General features: G+C 42.7%; 1 long non-coding RNA gene and 1 pseudogene across 1 annotated transcript in view; one reads left to right on the plus strand and one right to left on the minus strand.

Moving 5' to 3' along the window:
* The window catches only part of LOC134486912 (uncharacterized), a 68,747-nt gene extending 44,100 nt beyond the window's left edge, over window positions 1-24,647 (plus strand). The window contains exon 3 of the long non-coding RNA XR_015620598.1: window positions 24,563-24,647. This is a non-coding gene — a long non-coding RNA (uncharacterized LOC134486912). The remainder of the gene's footprint in view (window positions 1-24,562) is intronic.
* On the minus strand, window positions 22,605-23,282 carry LOC297756 (ribosomal protein S8-like; annotated as a pseudogene).
* Window positions 24,648-26,102: the final 1,455 nt, after the last annotated feature.

A 26,102-nucleotide genomic window follows, 5' to 3' on the forward strand; every position in this document is an offset into this window, starting at 1 on the left:
GGCAGGCACAGGTAAAGTACACCTAGCAGAAGAGAAGATCCTACCAGGCAGGGGAGGAGGGGGAAGAAGGCTAACACTCCACTGGAGTCTTCCAGCATGTTCTCTGAGAATACATTGCAACAGACTTGTCACTTTGATCTGAAAATATCAGTGGGGAGAAGAACATGGTAATGGGCAAATGGTAAAGACCTAGCATCTGGGAGGGCCAATCTTTCTGTTCCTTCTGTACTAAATATACCATACCTACCATGTTCCTGGGCACAAATGGTCCTATGAATTAGAGCTTACTTCAGAGCAATTGTGTAACAATTCTAAGTGTGTTCTTTTGACTGGCAGCATAGAATTTAGGAGAACTCCACAAGCCCCGTGGCCCCAACCACACAAAGCTTTCACCTGTCCCTTGTCATAGTCCATTCACACGTTCCTGTTCAGCTGCCCGTGACCACATGGTTCTGTCTCCTGTCTTTGTCCAGTGGTGACTTACTATTCTTTTTCCTTTCTTGTATGCTCAGATAATGAATCGCCATTGTACTGTGCCTGGCTTTGATGCCGGCTGGCTGGCTTCTTTCCAGGTTAATTATTGAAGAACTTGTCTTATTACTCAATATTAATTACTCTGTGTAGCCTTCAGTGGGGGGAAATGGTCCCAGGATGGAATGAACCATAGAAACAGGTCCAAAGCAGGAGCGGCCTTCCTGACACAGAGTGCACAGAGTTCGTTGGTGCCGGGAGGAATGGTGCCACAGTTCTTCTGTGGATATGCCCAGAGAATGCCAGGAAGGCATAAATGGAAGCTGGAGCACACAAAACACAGGGAGGCAAGGGTAGTGTGATGGCCCAGGCAGTGGCACTATTAGAAGGTGTGGTCCTGTAGTATGCCTTCTTGGAGTAGGCACTATAGGAGTCACTATAGGAGTCACTATAGGAGTCGGCTGTAAGACCCTCTTCCGTCTTACCTGCCTGCAAGCCAGGATTCCGCTAGCAGCCTTCAGACGAAGATGTAGAACTCAGCTCCTCCTGCACCATGCCTGCCTGGACACTGCCATGTTCTCACCTTGATGATAAATGATTGAACTTCTGAACCTGTAAGCCAGTCCCAATTAAATGCTGTCCTTTATAAGACTTGCCTTGGTCATGGTGTCTGTTCACATCAGTAAAACCCTAACCAAGGGTAGTAAGAAAGAAGCAATGTTTAGAGCACACCTCTAAGCATTTGTAATTTTTTAACACTTTTAATACTTTAACCACTTATTCTTTTCTTATTGGATAATTTTTATTTACATATCAAATGTTATTCCCTTTCCCGGTTTCCTGTCCATAGGCCCCCTATCCCATTCCGATACCCTTCTTGGTGTTCCCCCTCCCCAGCCACACCCTTCCTGCCTCCCCATCCTAACATTCCCCTACACTGGGTGTCGGGGGGCGGGGGTCCAGTCGTGGCCATTGGTAGCCAACAAGGCCATCCTCTGCTACATAGGCAGCTGGAGCCATAGGTCTGTCCCTGTGTACTTTTTAGGTAGTGGTTTAGTCCCTGGGAGCTCTAGTTGGTTGATATTGTTGCTCTTGTGGGGTTGCAAGCCCCTTCAGCTCCTTGAATCCTTTCTCTAACTCCTCCAATGGGGACATAATTCTCAGTTCAATGGTTTGCTACTAGCATCTGCCTCTGTATTTGACATGATCTGGCCGAGACTCTCAGGAGACAGCTATATCAGGCTCCTGCCAACATGCACTTCTTGGCTTCATCAATCTTATCTAGTTTTAGTGGCTGTCTATATATGGGCCATATAGCCATGTGGGACAGACTCTGAATGGCTGTTCCTTCAGTCTCTGCTCCAAACTTTGTCTCCACATCCTCTTCTTTGAATATTTTTGTTCCCACTTTTAAGAAGGAGTGAAGCATCCAAACTTTGGTCATCCTTCTTCTTGAGCAACACGTGGTCTGTGGATTATATCTTGGGTAATTCGAACTTTTGGGCTAATATCCACTTATCAGTGAATGCATACCATGTGTGTTTTTCTGTGATTAGGTTACCTCACTCAGGATGATATTTTCCAGTTCCTTCAATTTGCCTATGAATTTCATGAAGTCATTGTTTTTGATAGCTGAGTAGTATTCCATTGTGTAGATGTACCATATTTTCTGTATCTATTCCTCTGTTGAAGAGCATCTGGGTTCTTTCCACCTTCTGACTATTATAAATAAGGCTGTTGTGAATATAGTGGAGAATGTGTCTTTGCTGTACATTGGAGCATCTTTTGGGTATATGCCCAGGAGAGATATAGCTGGGTCCTCAGGTAGTATAATGTCCAATGTTCTGAGGAACCTCCGGACTAATTTCCAGAGTGTTTGTACCAGGTTGCAATCCCACCAACAATGGAGGAGTGTTCCTCTTTCTCCACATCCTCGCCAGCATCTGCTGTCACCTGAGTTTTTGATCTTAGCCATTCTCACTGGTGTGAGGTGAAATCTCAGGGTTGTTTTGATTTGCATTTCCCTTATGACTAAAGATGTTGAACATTTCTTTAGGTGTTTCTCAGCCATTTGGCATTCCTCAGCTGTGAATTCTTTGTTTAGCTCTGAACCCCATTTTTTAATAGGGTTATTTGTTTCCCTGCGGTCTAACTTCTTGAGTTCTTTGTATATTTTGGATATAAGGCCTCTATCTGTTGTAGGATTGGTAAAGATCTTTTCCCAATCTGTTGGTTGCCGTTTTGTCCTAACCACAGTGTCCTTTGCCTTACAGAAGCTTTGCAGTTTTATGAGATCCCATTTGTCGATTCTTGATCTTAGAGCATAAGCCACTGGTGTTTTGTTCAGGAAATTTTTTCCAGTGCCCATGTGTTCCAGATGCTTTCCTAGTTTTTCTTCTATTAGTTTGAGTGTGTCTGGTTTGATGTGGAGGTCTTTGATCCACTTGGACTTAAGCTTTGTACAGGGTGATAAGCATGGATCGATCTGCATTCTTCTACATGTTGACCTCCAGTTGAACCAGCACCATTTGCTGAAAATGCTATCTTTTTTCCATTTGATGGTTTTGGCTCCTTTGTCAAAAATCAAGTGACCATAGGTGTGTGGGTTCATTTCTGGGTCTTCAATTCTATTCCATTGGTCTATCTGTCTGTCTCTGTACAAATACCATGCAGTTTTTATCACTATTGCTCTGTAATACTGCTTGAGTTCAGGGATAGTGATTCCCCCTGAAGTCCTTTTATTGTTGAGGATAGCTTTAGCTATCCTGGTTTTTTTGTTATTCCAGATGAATTTGCAAATTGTTCTGTCTAACTCTTTGAAGAATTGGATTGGTATTTTGATGGGGATTGCATTGAATCTGTAGATTGCTTTTGGTAAAATGGCCATTTTTACTATATTAATCCTGCCAATCCATGAGCATGGGAGATCTTTCCATCTTCTGGGGTCTTCTTTAATTTCTTTCCTCAGTGTCTTGAAGTTCTTATTGTACAGATCTTTTACTTGCTTGGTTAAAGTCACACTGAGGTACTTTATATTATTTGGGTCTATTATGAAGGGTGTCGTTTCCCTAATTTCTTTCTCGGCTTGTTTCTCTTTTGTATAGAGGAAGGCTACTGATTTATTTGAGTTAATTTTATACCCAGCCACTTTGCTGAAGTTGTTTATCAGCTTTAATAGTTCTCTGGTGGAACTTTTGGGATCACTTAAATATACTATCATGTCATCTGCAAATAGTGATATTTTGACCTCTTCTTTTCCGATCTGTATCCCCTTGATCTCCTTTTGTTGTCTGATTGCTCTGGCTAGAACTTCAAGAACTATATTGAATAAGTAGGGAGAGAGTGGGCAGCCTTCTCTAGTCCCTGATTTTAGTGGGATTGCTTCAAGTTTCTCTCCATTTAGTTTAATGTTAGCAACTGGTTTGCTGTATATGGCGTTTACTATGTTTAGGTATGGGCCTTGAATTCCTACTCTTTCCAGGACTTTTATCATGACGGGGTGTTGAATTTTGTCAAATGCTTTCTCAGCATCTAATGAAATGATCATGTGGTTCTGTTCTTTCAGTTTGTTTATATAATGGATCACGTTGATGGTTTTCCGTATATTAAACCATCCCTGCATGCCTGGGATGAAGCCTACTTGATCATGGTGGATGATTGTTTTGATGTGCTCTTGAATTCGGTTTGCCAGAATTTTATTGACTATTTTTGCGTCGATATTCATAAGGAAAATTGGTCTGAAGTTCTCTTTCTTTGTTGTGTCTTTTTGTGGTTTAGGTATAAGAGTAATTGTGGCTTCGTAGAAGGAATTCGGTAGGGCTCCATCTGTTTCAATTTTGTGGAATAGTTTGGATAATATTGGTATGAGGTCTTCTATGAAGGTCTGATAGAATTCTGCACTAAACCCGTCTGGACCTGGGTTCTTTTTGGTTGGGAGACCTTTAATGACTGCTTCTGTTTCCTTAGGAGTTATGGGGTTGTTTAACTGGTTTATCTGTTCCTGATTTAACTTCGGTACCTGGTATCTGTCTAGGAAATTGTCCATTTCCTGCAGATTTTCAAGTTTTGTTGAATATAGGCTTTTATAGTAAGATCTGATGATTTTTTGAATTTCCTCTGAATCTGTAGTTATGTCTCCCTTTTCATTTCTGATTTTGTTAATTTGGACACACTCTCTGTGTCCTCTCGTTAGTCTGGCTAAGGGTTTATCTATGTTGTTGATTTTCTCAAAGAACCAACTTTTGGTTCTGTTGATTCTTTCTATGGTCCTTTTTGTTTCTACTTGGTTGATTTCAGCTCTGAGTTTGATTATTTCCTGCCTTCTACTCCTCCTTGGTGTATTTGCTTCTTTTTGTTCTAGAGCTTTTAGGTGTGTTGTCAAGCTGGTGACATATGCTCTTTCCTGTTTCTTTCTGCAGGCACTCAGCGCTATGAGTTTTCCTCTTAGCACAGCTTTCATTGTGTCCCATAAGTTTGGGTAGTTTGTACCTTCATTTTCATTAAATTCTAAAAAGTCTTTAATTTCTTTCTTTATTTCTTCCTTGACCAGGTTATCATTGAGTAGAGCATTGTTCAATTTCCACGTATATGTGGGCATTCTTCCCTTATTGTTATTGAAGACCAGCTTTAGGCCATGGTGGTCTGATAGCACGCTTGGGATTATTTCTATCTTTCTGTACCTGTTGAGGCCTGTTTTTTGACCAATTATATGGTCAATTTTGGAGAAAGTACCATGAGGAGCTGAGAAGAAGGTATATCCTTTTGCTTTAGGATAGAATGTTCTATAAATGTCCGTTAAGTCCATTTGGCTCATGACTTCTCTTAGTCTGTCTACGTCTCTGTTTAATTTCTGTTTCCATGATCTGTCCATTGATGAGAGTGGGGTGTTGAAATCTCCCACTATTATTGTGTGAGGTACAATGTGTGTTTTGAGCTTTAGTAAGGTTTCTTTTACGTATGTAGGTGCCCTTGTATTTGGGGCATAGATATTTAGGATTGAGAGTTCATCTTGGTGGATTTTTCCTTTGATGAATATGAAGTGTCCTTCCTTAACTTTTTTGATGACTTTTAGTTGGAAATTGATTTTATTTGATATTAGAATGGCTACTCCAGCTTGCTTCTTCTGACCATTTGCTTGGAAAGTTGTTTTCCAGCCTTTCACTCTGAGGTAGTGTCTGTCTTTGTCTCTGAGGTGTGTTTCCTGTAGGCAGCAGAATGCAGGGTCCTCGTTGCGTATCCAGTTTGTTAATCTATGTCTTTTTATTGGGGAGTTGAGGCCATTGATGATGAGAGATATTAAGGAATAGTGATTATTGCTTCCTCTTATATTCATATTTGGATATGAGGTTATGTTTGTGTGCTTTTCTTCTCTTTGTTTTGTTGCCAAGATGATTAGTTTCTTGCTTCTTCTAGGGTATAGCTTGCCTCCTTATGTTGGGCTTTACCATTTATTATCCTTTGTAGTGCTGGATTTGTAGAAAGATATTGTGTAAATTTGGTTTTGACATGGAATATTTTGGTTTCTCCATCTATGTTAATTGAGAGTTTTGCAGGATACAGTAACCTGGGCTGGCATTTGTGTTCTCTTAGGGTCTGTATGACATCTGTCCAGGATCTTCTGGCTTTCATAGTTTCTGGCGAAAAGTCTGGTGTGATTCTGATAGGTCTGCCTTTATATGATACTTGACCTTTTTCCCTTACTGCTTTTAATATTCTTTCTTTATTTTGTGCGTTTGGTGTTTTGACTATTATGTGACAGGAGGAGTTTCTTTTCTGGTGCAATCTATTTGGAGTTCTGTAGGCTTCCTGAATGTTTATGGGTATCTCTTTCTTTAGGTTAGGGAAGTTTTCTTCTATGATTTTGTTGAAGATATTTACTGGTCCTTTGAGCTGGGAGTCTTCACTCTCTTCTATACCTATTATCCTTAGGTTTGATCTTCTCATTGAGTCCTGGATTTCCTGTATGTTTTGGACCAGTAGCTTTTTCCACTTTACATTATCTTTGACAGTTGAGTCAATGATTTCTATGGAATCTTCTGCTCCTGAGATTCTCTCTTCCATCTCTTGTATTCTGTTGGTGAAGCTCATATCTACAGCTCCTTGTCTCTTCTTTTGGTTTTCTATATCCAGGGTTGTTTCCATGTGTTCTTTTTTGATTGCTTCTATTTCCATTTTTAATTCCTTCAACTGTTTGATTGTGTTTTCCTGGAATTCTTTCAGGGATTTTTGTGACTCCTCTCTATGGGCTTCTACTTGTTTATTTATGTTTTCCTGGAATTCTTTCAGGGATTTTTGCGATTCCTCTCTGTAGGCTTCTACTTGTTTATTAATGTTTTCCTGTGTTTCTCTAAGGGAGTTCTTCACCTCTTTCTTGAAGTCCTCCAGCATCATGATCAAATATGATTTTGAAACTAGATCTTGCTTTTCTGGTGTGTTTGGATATTCCGTGTTTGCTTTGGTGGGAGAATTGGGCTCCGATGATGCCATGTAGTCTTGGTTTCTGTTGCTTGGGTTCCTGCGCTTGCCTCTTGCCATCAGATTATCTCTAGTGTTACTTTGTTCTGCCATTTCTGACAGTGGCTAGACTGTCCTATAAGCCTGTGTTTCAGGAGTGCTGTAGACCTGTTTTCCTGTTTTCTTTCAGCCAGTTATGGGGACAGAGTGTTCTGCTTTCGGGCGTGTAGTTTTTCCTCTCTACAGGTCTTCAGCTGTTCCTGTGGGCCTGTGTCTTGAGTTCACCAGGCAGGTTGCTTGCAGCAGAAAAGTTGGTCTTACTTGTGGTCCCGAGGCTCAAGTTTGCTCGTGGGGTATTGCTTATGAGCTCTCCGTGGCGGCAGCAACCAAAAAGATCTGTGCCGCCCTTTCCGGGAGCTTCCGTGCACCAGGGTTCCAGATGGCGTCTGGTGTTTTCCTCTGGAGTCAGAGATGTGTGTGCAGAGTGCAGTCTCTTCTGGTTTCCCAGGCGTGTCTGCCTCTCTGAAGGTTTAGCTCTCTCTCCCACGGGATTTGGGTGCAGAGAACTGTTTATCCGGTCTGTTTTCCTCAGGTTCCGGTGGTTTCTCAGGCAGGGGTCCTGCCGCTCCTGGGCCCTCCTCCACGGGAACCCAGAGGCCTTATACAGTTTCCTCTTGGGCCAGGGATGTGGGCAGGGGTGGGCAGTGTTGGTGGTCTCCTCTGCTCTGCAGCCTCAGGAGTGCCCACCTGACCAGGCGGTGAGGGCTCTCTCCCACGGGGTTTGGGAGCAGAGAGCTGCTGTGGGCAGGGATCTGCCGGTTTGGAACTTCCATTTGTTGTTTCTTGATCTTAGAGCATAAGCCATTGGTGTTTTGTTCAGGAAATTTTCCCCAGGGCCCATGTGTTCCAGTTCTTCCCCACTTTTTTCTATTAGTTTGAGTGTATCTGCTTTTATGTGGAGGTCCTTCACCCACTTGGACTTGAGCTTTGCACAGGGTGATAAGAGTGGATCGATTTGGGCTGGAGAGATGGCTTAGCGGTTAAGAGCACCCTCTTCCAGAGGTCATGAGTTCAATTCCCAGCAACCACATGGTGGCTCACAACCATCTGTAAAGAGATCTGATGCCCTCTTCTGGTGTATTTGAAGACAGTTACAGTGTACTTATATATAGTAAATAAATAAATAAATCTTTTAAAAAAAAAGAATGGATCGATTTGCATTCTTCTACATGCTGCCCTCCAGTTGAACCAGAACCATTTGTTGAAAATGTTATCTTTTTTTCTACTGGATGGTTTTAGCTCCTTTGGCAAAGATCAAGTGACCATAGGTGTGTGGGTTCATTTCTGGGTCTTCAACTCTATTTCATTCATCTACATGCCTGTCTCTGTACCAATACCATACAGGTTTTTTTTATTTTTATTTTTTTATAACCATTGCTCTGTAATACTGCTTGAAGTCAGTGATGATGATTCCCCCAGAAGTTCTTTTATTATTGAAGATAGTTTTTCCTATCCTGGATTTTTTGTTATTCCAAATAAATTTACAAATTTCTCTTTCTAACTCTGTGAAGAGTCGAGTTGGGATTTTGGTGGGGATTTTATTGTACCTGTGTCTGGCTTTTGGCAAAATGGCCATTTTTACCATATTAATCCTGCCAATCCATGAGCATGGGAGATCTTTCCATCTTCTGAAATCTTCCTTCCTTTCTTTCTTCAGAGACTTGAAGTTCTTGTCATACAAATCTTTCACTTGCTTGGTTAAAGTCACATTGAGGTATTTTATATTACTTGTGACTATTGTGAAGGAGTCATTTCCCTAATTTCTTTCTCAGCCTGTTTGTCCTTTGAGTAGAGGAAGGCTCCTGCTCTGTTTGAGTTTATGCCCAGCCACATTGCTGAAAGTGTTTATCCGGCTTAGTAGTTCTCTGGTGGAACTTTTGGAGTCACTTAAGTATACCATCATATCATCTGCAAATAGCGATATTTTTACTTCTTTCTTTCCAATTTGTATTCCTTTGACCTCCTTTTGTTGTCTGATTGCTCTGGCTAGGACTTTGCGTACTATATTGAATAAGTAGGGAGAGAGTGGGCAGCCTTGTCTAGTCCCTGATTTTAGTGGGATTGCTTAATGTTTCTCTCCATTTAGTTTAATGTTGGCTACTGGTTTGCTGTATATGGCTTTTATATGTTTAGGTAGGGGCCTTGAATTCCTGATCTTTCCAAGACTTTTAACATGAAGGGGTATTGGATTTTGTCAAATGCTTTCTCAGCATCTAAGGAGATAATCATGAGTTTTTTTCTTTGAGTTTGTTTATATAGTGGATTGCATTGATGGATTTCCATATATTGAACCATCTGCATCCCTGGGATGAAGCCTACTTGATCATGATGGATGATCATTTTGATGTTTTCCTGGATTCAGTTTGCCAGAATTTTATTGATTATTTTTGCATCAATCTCATAAGGGAGATTGGTCTGAAGTTCTCTTTCTTTGTTAGGTCTTTGTGTGGTTTAGGTATACATGTAATTGTGGCTTCAAAGAATGGATTGGATAGTGTTCCATCTGTTTCTATTTTGTGGAATACTTTGAACAGTATTGGTATGAGGTCTTCTGTGAAGGTCTGATAGAATTCTGCACTGAACCCATCCGGTCTTGGTTTTTTTTTTTTTTTTTTTTTTGTTTGTTTGTTTGTTTGTTTGGTTTTTTTTTTTTGGTTTTTTTTTTTGGTTGTTTTTTTTTTTTTGTTTTTTTGTTGTTGTTGTTGTTGTTGCTGTTGGGAGACTTTCAATGACTGGTTCTATTTCTTTAGGAGTTATGAGACTGTTTAGATGGTTTATCTGATCTTGATTTAACTTTGATACCTGATAACTGTCTAGAAAATTGTCCATTTCATTCAGATTTTCCAGTTTTGTTGAATATAGGCTTTTATAGTAGGATCTGATGATTTTCTGAATTTCCTCAAATTCTGTTGTTATGTCTCCCTTTTCATTTCTGATTTTATTAATTTGGATACACACTCTGTGCCCTCTGGTTAATCTGGCTAAGGGCTTATTTATCTTCATGATTTTCTCAAAGAACCAGATCCTGGTTTTGTTGATATAGTTCTGTTGTTGTTGTTGTTGTTGTTGTTGTTGTATAGTTCTTTTTGTTTCTACTTGGTTGATTTCAGCCCTGAGTTTGATTATTTCCTGCCTTCTTCTCCTCTTGGGTGTATTTGCTTCTTTTTGTTTTGGAGTTTTTAGGTGTGCTGTCAAGCCATTAGTGTATGCTCTCTCCAGTCTCTTTTTGGAGGCATTCAGGACTATAGAGTTTTTTTCTTAGCACTGTTTTCCTTGTGTTCCATAAATTTTGGTATGCTGTGCCTTCATTATCATTAAATTCTAAAATGTCATCAATTTTTCTTTCTTTATTTCTTCCTTGACCGAGTTATCATTGAATAGAGCACTGTTCAACTTCCATGTATATGTTGACTTTCTGTCGTTTTTGTTGTTGTTGAAGACCAGTCTTAGTCCATGGTGATCTGATAGATGCATGGGATTATTTCAATCTCCTTTTATCTGTTGAGGCCTGTTTTGTGATTGATTATATAGTCAGTTTTGGAGAAGGTACCATGAGGTACTGAGAAGGTATATTCTCCTGTTTTAGAATGAAATTTTCTATAAATATCTATTACATCCATTTGGTTTATAACTTCTGTTAGTTTCTCCATGTCTCTGTTTAGTTTCTGTTTCCATGATCTGTTCATTGCTTAGAGTGGGGTTTTGAAATTTCCCACTATTTTATTGTGAAGCACAATGTGTGCTTTGAGCTTTAGTAAGGTTTCTTTTGTGAAAATAGATACCCTTGTATTTGGAGCATAGATATTCAGGATTGAAAGTTCATCTTGGTGGATTTTTCCTTTGATGAATATGAAGTGTCTTCCTTATTGTTTTTGATAGCTTTTGGTTTCAAGTAGATTTTGTTCCATATTTTAATCTCTACTCCAGCTTGTTTCTTGGGATCATTTACTTGGAAAATTGTTTTCCAGCCTTTACAGGTAGTGTCTGTCATTGTAACTGAGATGTGTTTTCTGTATGCAGCAAAATGCTGGGTCCTCTTTATGTATCCAGTCTGTTAGTCTATATTTTTTATTGGGGAATTGAGTCGATTTATGTTAAAATGATTGTTGTTTCCTGTTATTTTTGTTGTTAGAGGTGGAATTATGTTTGTGCGGCTCTCTTCTTTTGGGTTTGTTGCAAGAAGATTACATTCTTGCCTTTTCTAGGATATAGTTTCCTTCCTTGTGCTGGAGTTTTCCATCTATTATTCTTTGGAGGCCTGTATTTGTGAAAAGGTATTGTGTAAATTTGGTTTTGTCATGGAATATCTTGGTTTCTCCATCCATATGTTAACTGAGATTTTTGCTGGATATAGTAGCCTTGTCTGGTATTTGTGTTCTATTATGGTCTGTATGACATCTGCCAGGATCTTCTGGCTTTCATAGTCTCTGATGAGAAGTTTGGTATAATTCTCATAGGTCTGCCTTTATATGTTACTTGACCTTACTGCTTTTAATATCCTTTCTTTGTTTTGTGTGTTTGGTGTTTTGACTATTATGTGATGGGAGGAATTTCTTTTCTGGTCCAATCTATTTGGAGTTCTGTAGGCTTCTTGTATGTTCATGGACATCTCTTTCTTTAGGTTAGAGAAGTTTTCTTCTACAATTTTGTTGAAAATATTTACTGGCCCTTTAAGTTGGGATCTTCACTCTTTTCTTTACCTATTATCTTTAGGTTTGATCTTCTCATTGTGTCCTGGATTTCCTGGATGTTTTAGGTTAGGAGTGTTTTACATTTTCTTTGATGGTTGTGTCAATGTTTTCTATGGTATCTTCTGCCCCTGAGATTCTCTCTTCTATCTCCTGTATTCTGTTGGTGATGCTTGTGTCTATGTTCCTGATCTTTTTTCATAGATTTTCTATCTCCAGGGTTGTCTTCCTTTGTTCTTTCTTTATTGTTTCTATTTCCATTTTTAAATCCTAGATGCTTTGTTCAATTTCTTCACTAGTTTAGTTGTGTTTTCCTGTAATTCTTTAAGGGATTTTTGTGTTTCCTCTTTAAAGGCTTCTACTGGTTTACCTGTGTTGTCCTGTATTTCTTTAAGAGAGTTATTTATGTCCTTCTTAAATTCCTCTAACATCATTATGAGTTGTGATTTTAAATCTAAATCTTGATTTTCCAGGGTGTTTGGATATCCACTATTTACTTTGATGTGAGAACTGCACTCTGATGATGCCAAGTTGTCTTGGTTTTTGTTACTTAGGTTCCTCTGCTTGCCTCTTGCCATCACTTTGTCTCTGGTGTTAGCTTGTCTTGTTGTCTTTGACAGTGGCTTGACCCTCCTGTAAGCCTGTGTGTCAGGACTCCTTTAGACCTATTTTCTTTCATCAGGATCTGGGAACAGAGAGCTGCTCCTGGGTTTGTGTATCCTGAAACCTCTAGGCTGGTTGCTGGAACAGAAGAGTTTGTTTTACCTCTGCTCTCAGTGTGTCATCAGTCCAAGAGACTGACTTCCAGCTCTGGGCTTAGGCAGAAACCAGAAGGGTCCTGTCTCTGACTGCTCCTAGGTTCCTGTATCCAGAGGGTACTAGGCAGGTTCTTCTTAGCCCAAAAATGTGAGCACCATTGGCAGTCTCCCCTGATCTCTCAGGTTCACACTTCTGAGAATTCAGCTGTCTCTGCCACAGGATTTGAGTACAGAGAGCTGTGGGAACTGTTCAACTCCAGGAGCAGGCAGAAACCGGAGGTGTCCTATCCCAGACTACTTCTGTCTTTGTCTGTCCTGAAGGCACCAGGCCAGTCACTTTGAGCAGAAGAGTTGGTCTTACCTCTGCTCTCAGGTGTGTCCCCTTTCCTGGTGACTGGCTTTCTGCTCTCAGAGCAGGCAGAAACCAGAAGTGTCCTGCCCCTGACTGTTCCTAGGTTCCTGTGTCCAGAGGGTACTAGCCAAGTTCCTCTTGGGCCAGGAATGTGAGCAGCAGTGGCAGTGTCCCCTGAGCTCTCAGGAATATCAGCATTTCTGAGAGTCCTGCTCTCTTCCCCACAGGATTTGGCTACAGAGCCATTCGTAGTATTAATATGTGGTCATACGTGGTCTTCTGTCTTTTGTTTGCCTCCAGGAGGCACCATGGTTAAGGAGTGTGGGTTCCAATCCAAGCTCTACCTTTATACTGATTATCTTTAGGCAGGCCGCATAGCCACAACATGCTAGGTTTCCTGTTGAATTGAAAATTAACTGCAAATTGCATTTGCAATCACGATTCACCCACCTTCTGCCTTCTCTTTCAAAATAGTCTCTTCTCCACTTTACCAAATTCAGGCAGAATTCTGAGATGTGTGACCAGAAAGGATAATGGGACAAAATTAACCTGCAAAGTGCAGCTGGGTAGCCAAAGAAGCACACAGAGAGGTGGTACCTGAGATCTTGGTAGAGGAAGTGGGTTGGGGGGGATGTGACCCAGAAGTGAATGCAGATGCTCTGAGAGGGCTCAAGGGTGAACAGTGACCTGGGTAGGATCCACATGGTTGTATATTCTTTAATACCACCACTCAGGAAGCGTAGGCCAAGGGATTTAGAGTGTGAGGGCAGCCTAGGCTACAAAGCAAGAACCAGTCTCTGATGAATATGAAAACAAATGTTCTCAGTGCTTACATAAAAAAAAAGGAGTAAATTTATAATAATTCTGTCTCATAACAATGAGAATTTTATATCTACGAGTATAAAAACATTTTTTAAAAGTTCCAGATAATATCGCGAGGATTATTTTGGGATACCTCTCTCCTGCACCTAGATTACTCTAGAGCAGTGCTCTTCCACCTTCCTAATACTGCAGTTTTAATCAGTTCCTCATGTTGTGGAACCTTAAAATTATTTTTGTTGCTACTTTTTACCTGTAATTTTTCTACTGTCATTAGTTGTAATGTAAATCTCTGTGTTTTACAGATGATTTTAGGTGACCCCTGTAAAAGGACCCTGAGACTCCTGGAGAGGTCGTGACCCACAGGTTGAGAGCCCCTCTCACTCTTGGGGTCTCTTAAGAAGCACTTCCCCCCATTTCACTCACACTGCTAAACCGGGATAATTAGAGGAAAAGAACCGTGGTTTTTGAAGTCAGAACTTGATTAATTGCAAACAAAACATTTCTGCTTTTCATTGTTTATTGTCTCTGCAAGTACACAGTCAAAGTTGCTTATCCCAAGCTTTTGGGCTCCTCAAGACTTTTTGAACGTTGAGTATTGGCTAATCTTAAACGAAGTCTCTGGACCTTTGCTATTCTACTGGAAGTTTCTCCTGTAGTGGAGTAGATTTCATTTAGAAAAGTACCTTTGCTACCTGACCTGTCTCCATGGTCAGACGGGGCAAGGGCTCTCTAATTCAAGAGCCATCAAAATACTTATTTTAAAAACTTTGGAAAAAGGTTGTACTCTTTGCACTTAATTTTTTCATTTTGTATCACTGATGTACTGTGATGTAAGTCATTTGATCAAAGAGATGTGCATGGTTTAATCTGACAAATAATTGTCTGAGATGAAATATGAAATTTTATGGGAATTCTGCTTTGGGAGCACAGCCTCTCCATAGAACCAACCTCACCATGGTTGGGCTGACACTAGGAAGGCAGAGGCCAAGCAAGAGAGGAGCCCAGCCGGAAAGAGGCCCAGACACTGGCCAAACAGCTGCATTTCAATTGTCTCCCAGTTCTTCCAAAGGTCAAGGGTCCTTAGCTTCTTTTATCTCTGTTTCTTGTCTTGTAAACTGGAATCCTCTTTCCTTCAGAGGGTTGTGGCTTGTGCAAAGCTTCACGCACAGTAATGTGAAGTGAGGCGTGTGAGGTTAGCTCAGTGGTCAAGTGCTTGCTAAGCAAACTTAAGACCCTGGGTTCAGTCCAACAATGATCTGTGGGAACTGAAAAGAAGTGCAATTGCTAATTACTGTCCTGATAGGAGCAGATGCCCTTTCTGAAATGTGTCTTGTATAGTATCATCTGTACACTTAATGTGTACCCCAAGTATTGAAGTAAAACTAAGACAAATTCGTTAAAAAAAATCAAGGTCCTTAGAGATCTTTGAAGTAATCCTTGAGATGAAATGAAAAGATTCTTAATAAACTTAACAGGCTGAATCATGACTTCAGTGGGAAAGTGACTCTAGGTAGGCTCCCAGCTAGGGTCCACAACCCAGGGAAACCCATCCACCAACTAGTCACTTAGGAGCGAGTTTGAGAACCATAGAATCACATTTACACACACCAGACAGCTTCGAGTCTTAGAAGCCTTTCATTCTGGAACTTTGGAGGGTATGTACTGAGCCGTGTGTGTGTGTGTGTGTGTGTGTGTGTGTGTGTGTGTGTGTGTGCATCTCTAGAGTGTAAATATACAAGGAAGTAGCAAGAGTGGGAGGACGGAAAGAAAACAGGACGACGCAGTGTGTTTGAAGTCTCCGGATCCTGACTCCATCAGTCCAATCCCCGGAGGCCCAACACACTGAGCAAGCTTGTTTGCAGCGAGGTGTGGTGGCTCTCTGCCAAACGTGGAGGTGTGGCAGCTCTCCCCTACAGCCGCACCTCAGCCCAGCTTTGAAGTTGAACTGAACAATTGTCTCATTGAGTGTTCAATATTGCTGTGGCTGTAATTTAAACTTGAATCAAGAACAAAGTCTTTTACTATTGACTAAATTCTATGTGAAAACAGGCCTTCTGTAATAGACTGCTTCCCTCTGTTCCCCCTTCTTGGTGGTACAGAAATACAGACAGACACATATATGTACACACACCCCAATGCACGCAGGCAAACACACACACACACACACACACATACACACACAGGCACACACACACATACACACACACATACACACACACAGGCACATACACACACACAGGCACACACACACATACACACACACAGGCACACACACACATACACACACACAGGCACACACACACAGGCACACACACACATACACACACACAGGCACACACACACAGGCACACACACACATACACACACACACCAGCTTTGAAACCATCTCTACGTAGAGCAGGTCAGCAGTTATGAATCCAGGGCTCATTGCAGGGCCCTGCAGAGATAGGGCAATTAAAAAACAACAACTCTACCTCTTCCCCTCCTTATTTTTTCCTTTCCTTGCTTCTTTTTCCTTTTTTCTTAGAAAAAATGATTATGTCTTCCCCCATCTCTTCCTCCTTTTCTTCCTCTTTTTCTTTTTCCTCCAAGGATAAACTTGCTATCTATGCAAATATGACTTAAGGCTCTGAAGGGCTGGACTGACATGCATGCCTGGGACAGGAGGCCGTGCTTGTGAGGTGCTGGGGATGGAGCCAGGGCTCCGTGAACATACAGAAGCATTTTGCCACTGATGCTACATTGTTGGTCCTCCTCTGACTGCTTACAGCCCCAATGCAGTAGGGTAATACATGTAGTGTTCATTGTAAAAGAGTAAGAAAAACACATAAGCAAAAACTGAACAAATCTAACAAAAATGCACGAGTCATTTCATCCTAAGTTAACATTTTGGTGATCCAGAATTGCCATGTATCTGTCTCTCTGTCATCTCACTCATGAGTGTGTGTGTGTGTGTGTGTGTGTGTGTGTGTGTGATGAGTCTCACTTCCCCTAACTTGATTCAATTCTAATTCTAGATAGAATCTTCCATCTGTGTCCTCCACGGGCCTTACTTTGGTTTTGTTTACCCGCAGCTGACTCAGGCTGTGCAATACGATGCAGTTTTCAGGCCGGCTTGTGTCTCAGAGCGTGACGTGGAATTAAAAGTCTGAGTCGTCAGTATGAGCTGCTACCATTTGCTCTGAGCAAGTCTGAACAGGCTTGTCTTCGTCCCTACTGACAAAGTGTGACTGAGAAAAGGAAGTGCGCACAGTAGGCTTCCTCCTCCCTTCACCCTGCTCCCCCATTTCCAAGGGGATGATGCAGTGGAACCACATCTGCTCACGCACAGCACCAATGCATAGTGTAGAGCATGAGGTCTAGCCTTCGCTCATTCTGTATGAGAGAGAGAAGTGTTGGTGGAGGGATGCGATGGGGTGGGAGGGGTGAAAAAGAAAGAGTTAAGGATGAAGAGGTTAAGGAAAGATTCTGAGCTGTGCACTCAGTCTAACTTTATGGGTCCTGGTAGCAAGGCTGACAAACAGCCTCGGCTCAGGGAACATGTTAAGTGTGCCCACACGGAGGGAGAGAGAAGAAAAGACCATCATCAAAATCAAATGTCACTGGAAGTAATGAGGCCTGAAGTAAGGCTTAGCAATTTGGGGCAGTTGGAAAAGAATCTTCCTGCTCTGCCTCTTTGTCTCTTCAGTTCCTCTGTTGCCCAAGCCACATATTAGAAGCTCTCTCTTGGCAATTCCTAGAAGCTCTAATGTTACAACAGCCCTGTTCTGGTTTCCACCACAGCTGAGAATGCCTTCTAGCTTATTTCAAGATTTGCACAATGGCTCCTAATGAGCTAGTTTGGGCATGAAAAAAATTGAAGACCCCTTTTATAAAGGAGTTTCACCCTTGATAATTCAGCCATAATATCTAAAGGGAAACATGGAGAGAGGGAGGGAAGAAGCAAGAAAGAGAGAGTGAGAAAGAGAGAGAGAGAGAGAGAGAGAGAGAGAGAGAGAGAGAGAGAGAGAGAGAGACTGAGGAGAAGAGGGGGCAGGTAAGAATACCCAGTGTATGTCTATACCTCTGTCTATTGAGACTGTCACAGCTGACTGGTTGCCTTTGAATCAAGTCTGCCCCAAGACACTGAGTGCTGGTCTGGGTGTGTCAGTTTTAACAGTCACATGGGACCACTGTGATCAGGGCTTACCCTGAAGACTTATTTGTTACAGTGCTCCCTTCAATCCATCCTTTGTCACTAAGGAGTTTTAAAAAACATGGATTACCTGGACTATCCGGTCCATCTTAAAGTCCTTCAGTTTGTTCCTTAAGATTAAATACGTCACATGTTCACGTGGGAAGGATGGGGAGGGTGTGAACGGAGGGAACTGGAATAGGAATCACCAAGAGCAAAGCTGAGTACTGGGGACCCTGGATTCTGCTTTGTCAGTCCTGTCTCATCGGTGGCCTTGCTTCTGCACTTTTAACAGTATTTGGTAGAAATGTGTTCTATTTTATTCTGCTCAGATTTCTTGATTCTTCACTGTAATACTAGGGACAAAAATCTGTTCCAAGTGAGGGATTCAGTTATGGCAATATGGATCATAAATGTTATGTTATCTAGTTTTTTTATAACAAAATAGCTGAAATAAGTAAGTCACAAACAGAGAAGGTTTCTGTGCCTCCTGATTCCAGGCTATGATGAAGAAGGCCCCTGGCTTTTAGACCCTTGTAGATGGGGATGCTATGTGGCACTGACTGTGAGCATGCGATGGAGAAAACAAATAAGGAAGCGACCAGCTCCTTCAATGCGTGCCCTCAATGACCGAGGACTGCACACAAGGCACATAAGGCCCCACTTATAGATCTAGCCTCCACCCTGTAGTGGCGCCCTGGGCTCACATGCCTTTAGGAGACATTCAGAAGTGTAAGAAATAGGGGCTGGAGAGAAGGCTCAGCTCTTCAGAGCACTTACCACTCTAGCAGAGAACCTGTTTCATTCCTAGTATTTACACAGTGGCTCCCAACTGTCTGTAACCATAGTTCCAAGATTTGACACCCATGTTCACATAAAAGGGTCTACTATACATACACAGGCACTCTCCCCCAGGAGCTAGAGTAAATGAACTTACCTGCTAGTAACTGATAAGAAATAAAACTGAGAAATAACAGCTCTGGAGGTCTCTGTGTACGAGGTCATGACCAAATCCCGCCCCTGTAAACAAACAAACACCATCACCACATGACACCCCTTCCGGCTTCTCATAGTCATCGAATGGTGTAAGCAGACTTGGGATTCTGAGACACTTCCTGCCCCTTTTTTTCAAAAGAATAATTTCAAAGCGTCCTTTTGAATCTATTCTACTTTTTAGCTTTAGGAGTGAATGTCAAGTGCCAAAATAATTCAGCCCCAAACAAACTTCAGGAACCGGTGGAAGTAGAAATGACATGAGGTTGACCTCCACGAAGAGATTAAACACTTCTATGGCTGGCTGGTTAACTCGCAGTTCACAACAGTCTTTGGGAGGGTAGACGCAACAGTGTGTCAACAATTCACTGTCTCAGTGATTACAATGGATCCCGTAACTAGATAAAGAGGCTCAAATTGCAGGTTTAGGTGGATTTTGTTCCTCTGCCCCGAACAATGTGTCTGTCCCTGAGGCCAAACGTAGCATCGATCACGTTAACACACCAGACTCACATTAACAAACTCAAATTCATCCACAGAAGCAGGCTGAAACGTGTGGCTAGGTGGAGGACTGTCTGTGCTAGCTAGTTTTTCTGTTCATATGACAAAAGCCAAGAGTCTTGTGAGAGGGGAGCCTTAATTGGGAAAATGCCCCCCATAAGATCCAGTGGTAGGCAAGGCATTTTCTCAGTTGGTGACTGATGTGGCTGGCCTAGCCCATTGTGTGTGGTAGCATCCCTCAGCTGGTGTTCCTGCGTATTACGGGAAAGTAGGCTGAGCAAACCAAGAGGAACAAGCCAGTAAGCTGCACCCTTCCGTGCCCTCAGCTCCTGCTTCCGGTTCCTGCCCTGTTTGACTTTCTGTCCTGATTTCCATCGGTAATTATGATGTGAGATTGTAAGTTGAAATAACCCCTTCCTCTCCAATGTGTTGTCGTGTTGTTACTGTTGTCATACAGTTTCATCACAGTAATGGAAACCTTATCCAAGACGCTGCTCAAAAGTTCTTTCATGTGATAGCACAGCTGTTTGTTCCTTCGTCTTCTGTCTCACTTCAAGCTAGGAAGCCCTTCTCCTCTGCAGGGCAGCCTTTCTCCCTTCTTGTTCAACCCACTAGGAAGCTGTTCCTCCCTAACAAAGGCTGCTCTTAATTAGCAGGATACTGACTTCTGACTGATGTGTTCACACAAGGCTTTCTTATGTCTTTATTTCCAACATCTACCTCAACGCTGACTACATCTGAGGACTCAGAAATGATTGCGTTGATGGCTGCTGGGGAAGGTGGCAATGCACAGGGATGGACCAATAGCAGCCATCTCGTAAGGACTTCTATTCTGGTGTATTTTATAGCAGTAAAAATGCTATATGCTGTCAATGCAAATATATCAGGACCCATCACTATCTGAATGCTAGTGACAGGAAAGGCAAGATGCTGTGTAGGAAATCTTTATCCTACTGTTACTTGAAAAAGAAAAAGGGAGAAATCTGGTTTAAATAGGAGAGAATGAGGAGGTGGGTACAGAGACTTGCCACCAGCCCTGGAAACCCGAGTTAGATCCTCAAGACTCTCACATTATGGAAAGAGAGAACTGACTCTCACAAGTTGTCCTCTGACCTCTACACGTGGTATGCCCCTTTGCCCTTACACATGAGTGTGCATGTGTGCACACCCAGAAATAATTACATAAATAAAATAAATGCAATAAAATGTGAAAATAGAATCCCATCTCCGAAGTGATTTTAGTGGTTGCCCACACCTCTATTCAGGTGTGGCTGAATTTCAAAGCCCATGGCTATCTTGCCTCTTTTTCAGTGTTCCTACCCTAGATGAGTCCCTAGTTATAGGGACTATATGAGTGGACATAGTTATAAATATAGAAAACAAGCAAGCAAACAAGGAAAACAAAACAAAGCAAGCAAACAAACAAACAAACAAACAACCCCATTTGACTATGATGGGGTCACCTATAACCGAGGAGGAAGGCCTGGCTCGTACCCTTCCCTGAGAGCTGTGGGAAGGATCCAGCCCACCCATCACTTGCAGCCTCCGGACCAGAGACGATGCCATCTGAGTAGTCTGGTGTGTGGAGCTTTGTCACAGAGGCCCCAGCAAATTAGAAGAGGAAGAAAGACAGGTCTGTACACATGTGAAATAAGGACTTCCTGAGATGAAGATCGTGAGTTGTGTGGATGAATCTAGAGAAGTAGGGAGGGCCCCAATTTAGTTCCCGGCACCAGCCAGCAGGTGGGGCTGCTGATTGGAACGGTTTCTGTGGAAGAAGGGCAAAATGTCTGGATGGCCCTTTCCAACCTGTTCTCAGGTGATGGATCCAAGTAGCCAGGATGTAGTAACTGTGTACATCCAGTCTGGAGGGCTCGAAAAGCAGAGGTACTGTTTCCTGTGATTCTAAGCCATGCAGGCCCACATGGTTCAATGGCATGCCAACACAGAATTGAAATCTCTGCCAGGTCCAGTTACAATGTAAACAATAAAGGTTTGTGGCCAGATGTGCTGTTCTGTTTACATAGCATCTTAGATAACATCAGGAAATGGTCTTTCTGCCTTGGCATGGTGGCACATGCCTGTGATATCAGCACTTGGAAGGGCAGGGGAAAGGAGAACAGGCCTGAGGCCTGCTTGGGCTACATAGTAAATCTCTGCGTAAAAACATATCTTTCTTTGAGAGGGTGATACCTTTATTCCTTTAGGCTTACTAAAAGGAGACACACTACATCTTATAAGCCAAGGTATGTACAAAGTTTGAATTTAAATCTCTGAGGGCAGGAGAAATGACTTTGGAGCTAAAGAACTTGCAGTTCAATCCCGATCTCTGAGTTTGAATCCTCAGAGTCCACATAATGCTGGGCAGTGCTGCACACAGCCAGAGCCCCAGTGTTCCCACAGCAAGAAGACAGATGGAGACAGAAGAATTTCAAGGCTTGAGGGATAGTAAGCCTCAGACTCAGTTCAGAACAGCTGAAGCCCAAGGGTTCTGACAACGAGGGCTGTCCTCTGACCCTCATAAGCACACTGTAACATTTGTGACCTGGACATGAGCACGCGTGCGCACACATTCATACACACACACACACCCAGGGACGCGCGCACACGCGCGCACACACACACACACATTTTAAGTTTTTTGAAGTTATCTAAGTAAGGTGACACACACCTGTAACAGGAAGATTTGTGCATTGAAGGCCAGCCTGAGTTATACAGCAAGACCCCGCCTCAATCATTCAATCTATCCATCTGTGAGGCATGTTTCCATTTGTTGTAGGTTATAAACATCCAAATGTGAACAGATTTCCATGTAATGACACTCTAACAATGACAAGACACAATAATGCTTATAAAGCACTCTCATAGATACGGCTTTACTTGATCCTCACAAGATCTGTTTTTGTTTTTAGTTTTTGTTCTTGTTTTGAAATAATTTTGTTGTCCCTACTTTATAATGCAGAAAACTGAGACTTACAGAGTTTGCTAAATGCCCCAGCTCACATCCAGAGGACATAACAGAATCGACTTTAGAACCCACCTCTCCACCCTCCAGCTCAATCTTTCTCATTAAGTATTTCAGAACGTAAGACACTGTCTGTAGAATAGAGGGCTCCCCCACTCGGCCTTTCCTCGTTCATCATACAGTATCCGGGAGATTCCGTGTTTTATAGACGCATTTATTTTATGAGTATAAATGTTTTGCCTGTGTGCATGTGTGTGCACTATGAGGAAGCTGGTGCCTATGGGAGTCAGAAGAGGGTGTAGTCTCCTAGAACTGAGCCACGGATGGTTGTGAATCACAGGTGATGGGAAGGGCTCTTTTTTTTTTTTTTTTTACACGAGTATGACAGTTTATTTGCCTTTCCGGGTTTTGATCTTCCGCAGATAGAAAGAACTCCATCTCCTTGCCTTTTAGCACACAGCCATCTGCTCTGCCACACTGGCCTGGTCTTGAGGCAATACAGGCAAGAAGCTTGCCCTGCTGGAACTGCTCCTCCAGAAGACTGCTGATTTTGGCATTCTTTTTCCTTTCATCATATTTCTTCTGAATTTTCTTTGATCGTTTTTTGTTTAAAATCTCTTCCTCCTCAGGAGTCAGCTTGGCCCCCTTCTTGCGGCCCAGGGGCAGTGCATAGTGGGACTCGTACCACTGTCGGTACGGTGTGCTGTCAATAAGCACAATGCAGTTCTTCACCAGGGTCTTGGTGCGGACGAGCTCGTTATTGAATGCATTGTAGACAACATCAACGATCCTTGTTTTTCGAGTACAACACTCAGAGCCCCAGGAAAAGTTCCCCACATCCAATCTCAGAGCACGATACTTCTTATTGCCTCCTCGAACTCGGACTGTGTGTATGCGGCGAGGGCCAATCTTAGTGTTGGCGGCCAGCCGTCCCAGCTCATACTTCCGCTTCTTGTGGTAGGGTTTTCTCTTACCCTACCGGTTTTGCGGCGCTTGTGCCAGTTGTCCCGAGAGATGCCCATCGCTCGGCGCTGGCTGGAAAGAGCGGGAAGGGCTCTTAATCTCTGAGCCATTTCTCCAGTACCACTGATTGATTGACTGATTGATTGAGATAGGGTTTCCCTATATAGATCCAACTAGTTATGCCTCTCTATGTAGACCAGGCTGCCGGGAACTCTGAGATCCTCCTGCCTCTCTTCACCAGTGCTGAGAATAAAGGCATGCATCACCAGGCCCCGTTGGCCTTTGAATTTTAATTCATAGTAAGTCATTAATTATGCAGTTAACTTTGTGAGCAGACACAGAACTGATTTGAGTATCTCTAAGATGCATTCTTCATACATAGCTTCAGCAGCTTCAGCTATGATGATACATTAAGAGCCAGCGAAGAACTGTGGGGCAAATAGACCTCTACAAACAGTAGCTCCGTTACTCCTGGTATTTGAGAATCTGGAGGCTTAGCGTGCAAAGAACACATTTTCCCTCAAGCAAATGTCTAGGTTCAAGGTCACAGCTATGGAGTGCCTCCACACCCACGCAGAGCTGTCCGCCTGGTCAGGGAGTGTTGCATGTTTGGAATAAATGGAGAAGGAACTCTCTGAAGGGGCACATTTCTCCCTGGCTAATGCGGCTCCCATCTTAGGCCTTTGTGCCCTTTGCTGACACAGAGTTTGCGTGTAGGAAGGAAGAACAATTTGCTATAAAGATTCCTGGTGTGGATCAGAGGCATTTTACTGTAAAAGGAACAAAGTTACATATCTCTTTAATGTCAACCAGATGCTTTTTCTCCTTTGCGTTTTTCAGCTTTTGCTTATAATTGCAAAGAATTCCCAAGCAGCATGGGAGAAATCTTGGCACTGTGTGCAGCTTCGCCGTCACCAACAATGTTTGCTGGTGTGAGGTTTCTGGCTGCACCTTTTTAAACTTCAGAATCCTGTCTTAAATAAACCACTGACACGCGGATGAAGGCACTGGAGTGAACCCAGAGTGTCGTGCACAGTGCTTCACGGAGCTTTAGAGCTGGATGCATAGTCTAGGGGCCAACAGACTTAGTCGGCAAGGACATTAGTATAAGTTAGTGTTGCAGGTCTCAGAGCTTTCATTTGCTGCAGTGACTCGGATCTGCCCCTGCAGTGAGGGGTGGTAGATGAACCTGGCACGCCCTATGGCTTGTATGTGTTCCCCAAGAATTTCCGTGAAGCATGTTAGCAAGTCTGACCTTTGGGAGGACTACAATTATGAAGACTCCACATAAGTTAATGAATTGATGGTGTATCACAAAATGACTTTGTTATAAAATGAACTATCTTGCTTGCTGTCCTCCAGGTTACAGTGCAGCTGAGCAGATGACGGTGCCTTTCTCTTGGATTTTCCAGTCCTGTGGGTCAAATAAACATGTGTTCTGATTAAACCACCCAGTCCGTTTTTCACATCCAGTAACAGAAGGCCAGTTAAGATAGCATACTGTGTTTCAATAAAACATCGTGGATTCTGGGCTCGTGGGGGACCTGCACACCGGTCGTGGTGCCTGCCGCTGCTAGAAATATCTCATAACAGAGGTCCCTCTGCACAGACTCAGTCTCACTCAAATTTGCTCTCTCTGGTGTCTCCCCAGCCTGTCCACCACGGTGAAAGCACCATGTAGCCATGCTTACTGAGCATCTTGTGGACAGAGAGCCCACTGGAAGCTGGCTGCTGTGTCTGCTGAGCATGGGTCATGTGGTTCACTTTCCAGACCGGTACTCGCTGCTGCTCTCTAGCACTGGAGCCATTTTGATTTGTGGATCAGGATGAACTGTTAATGGCGTAGTGTGCTGAAAAGGCTACAAGAATAACAAATTATCCAGTTGCAACTGGAAACATTTCTACTCTCTTGTTTATTGTTCTCAGGAAACACTGTGTGAGCCTCTGTGTGGCCTGAACGCTAAAACTGGAGCACAGTCCTTACTTCTTGTCAAGTAAGTACTCACCAAGAAAAATTCCCCACCAGTCTCAGTTAGGCTCAGGGCTGATTTGGGTGGCGAGGGAGGACTGTGGTCTCTGTGGGAACCTGCATGTGGAGGAAAGGGTTAGCATCAGACATCTTCCTCCCCATCTCCACCTTATTTTTAAGATGGGGTCTCTCACTGAATCTGGGGCTTACCAGTTAGATGAGATTGAGCAGCCAGCAAGCTCTGATGATCTGCCCTATCTCCTCTCCATCCCCAGGACTGGGATTATGTATGTGTGCCACTATGCTTGGCCTTTTGGTGGGTGCTTAGGAACCAAATCCAGGTCCTTAGGCCAGCATGGCGAGCACTTTATGACTGAGCCAAGTCCTTGGGGTCACAATGGTCAGTTTGTGTGTATTTGTCTTGTTTTTCTGGAGTTGCGTGGTCATTGGTATAGGAATCTATTTATGGTTGTTAAACTAAAACCTAGAATGTTCTAAAGGTATTGCTACTGCTGTTAAGAGAAAACACTAAGCCGGGGCTCTATGGCTTCCGTGATGCCATTCTGGGTTACAGAGCCTGTGAGAGTCAACAGTGATCAGACTCCCCTAGTACAGCTCCAGTTACCAGGGAAGCCTTCTGACTCACTGTAGATACCCACAGTCCTCAGAAACTTGTTTTCAACTCAGTTATGTGAATGGTCACTTCTACAGGAACTGCCCTCTGGGATTTTTGGAAAGAAACAGGGACAGATAGGACAAACAACAGAGACTCCAATAGAACAGAAAAAGAGAAACAAACCTGATATGGTAACACATGCCTATAATTCTGACTCAGGAGTCAGAGGCAGGGAGATAGCAAGTTCCAGGCCAGCCTAAGCTACACAGTGACACACTGTGCTCAATTAAAACAAAGGAAGCAAGCAAACAAGCCAC

This window comes from Rattus norvegicus, chromosome 5 (assembly GCF_021556685.1).
Source record: "Rattus norvegicus strain SHRSP/BbbUtx chromosome 5, alternate assembly SHRSP_T2T, whole genome shotgun sequence".
Lineage (NCBI taxonomy): Eukaryota > Metazoa > Chordata > Mammalia > Rodentia > Muridae > Rattus > Rattus norvegicus.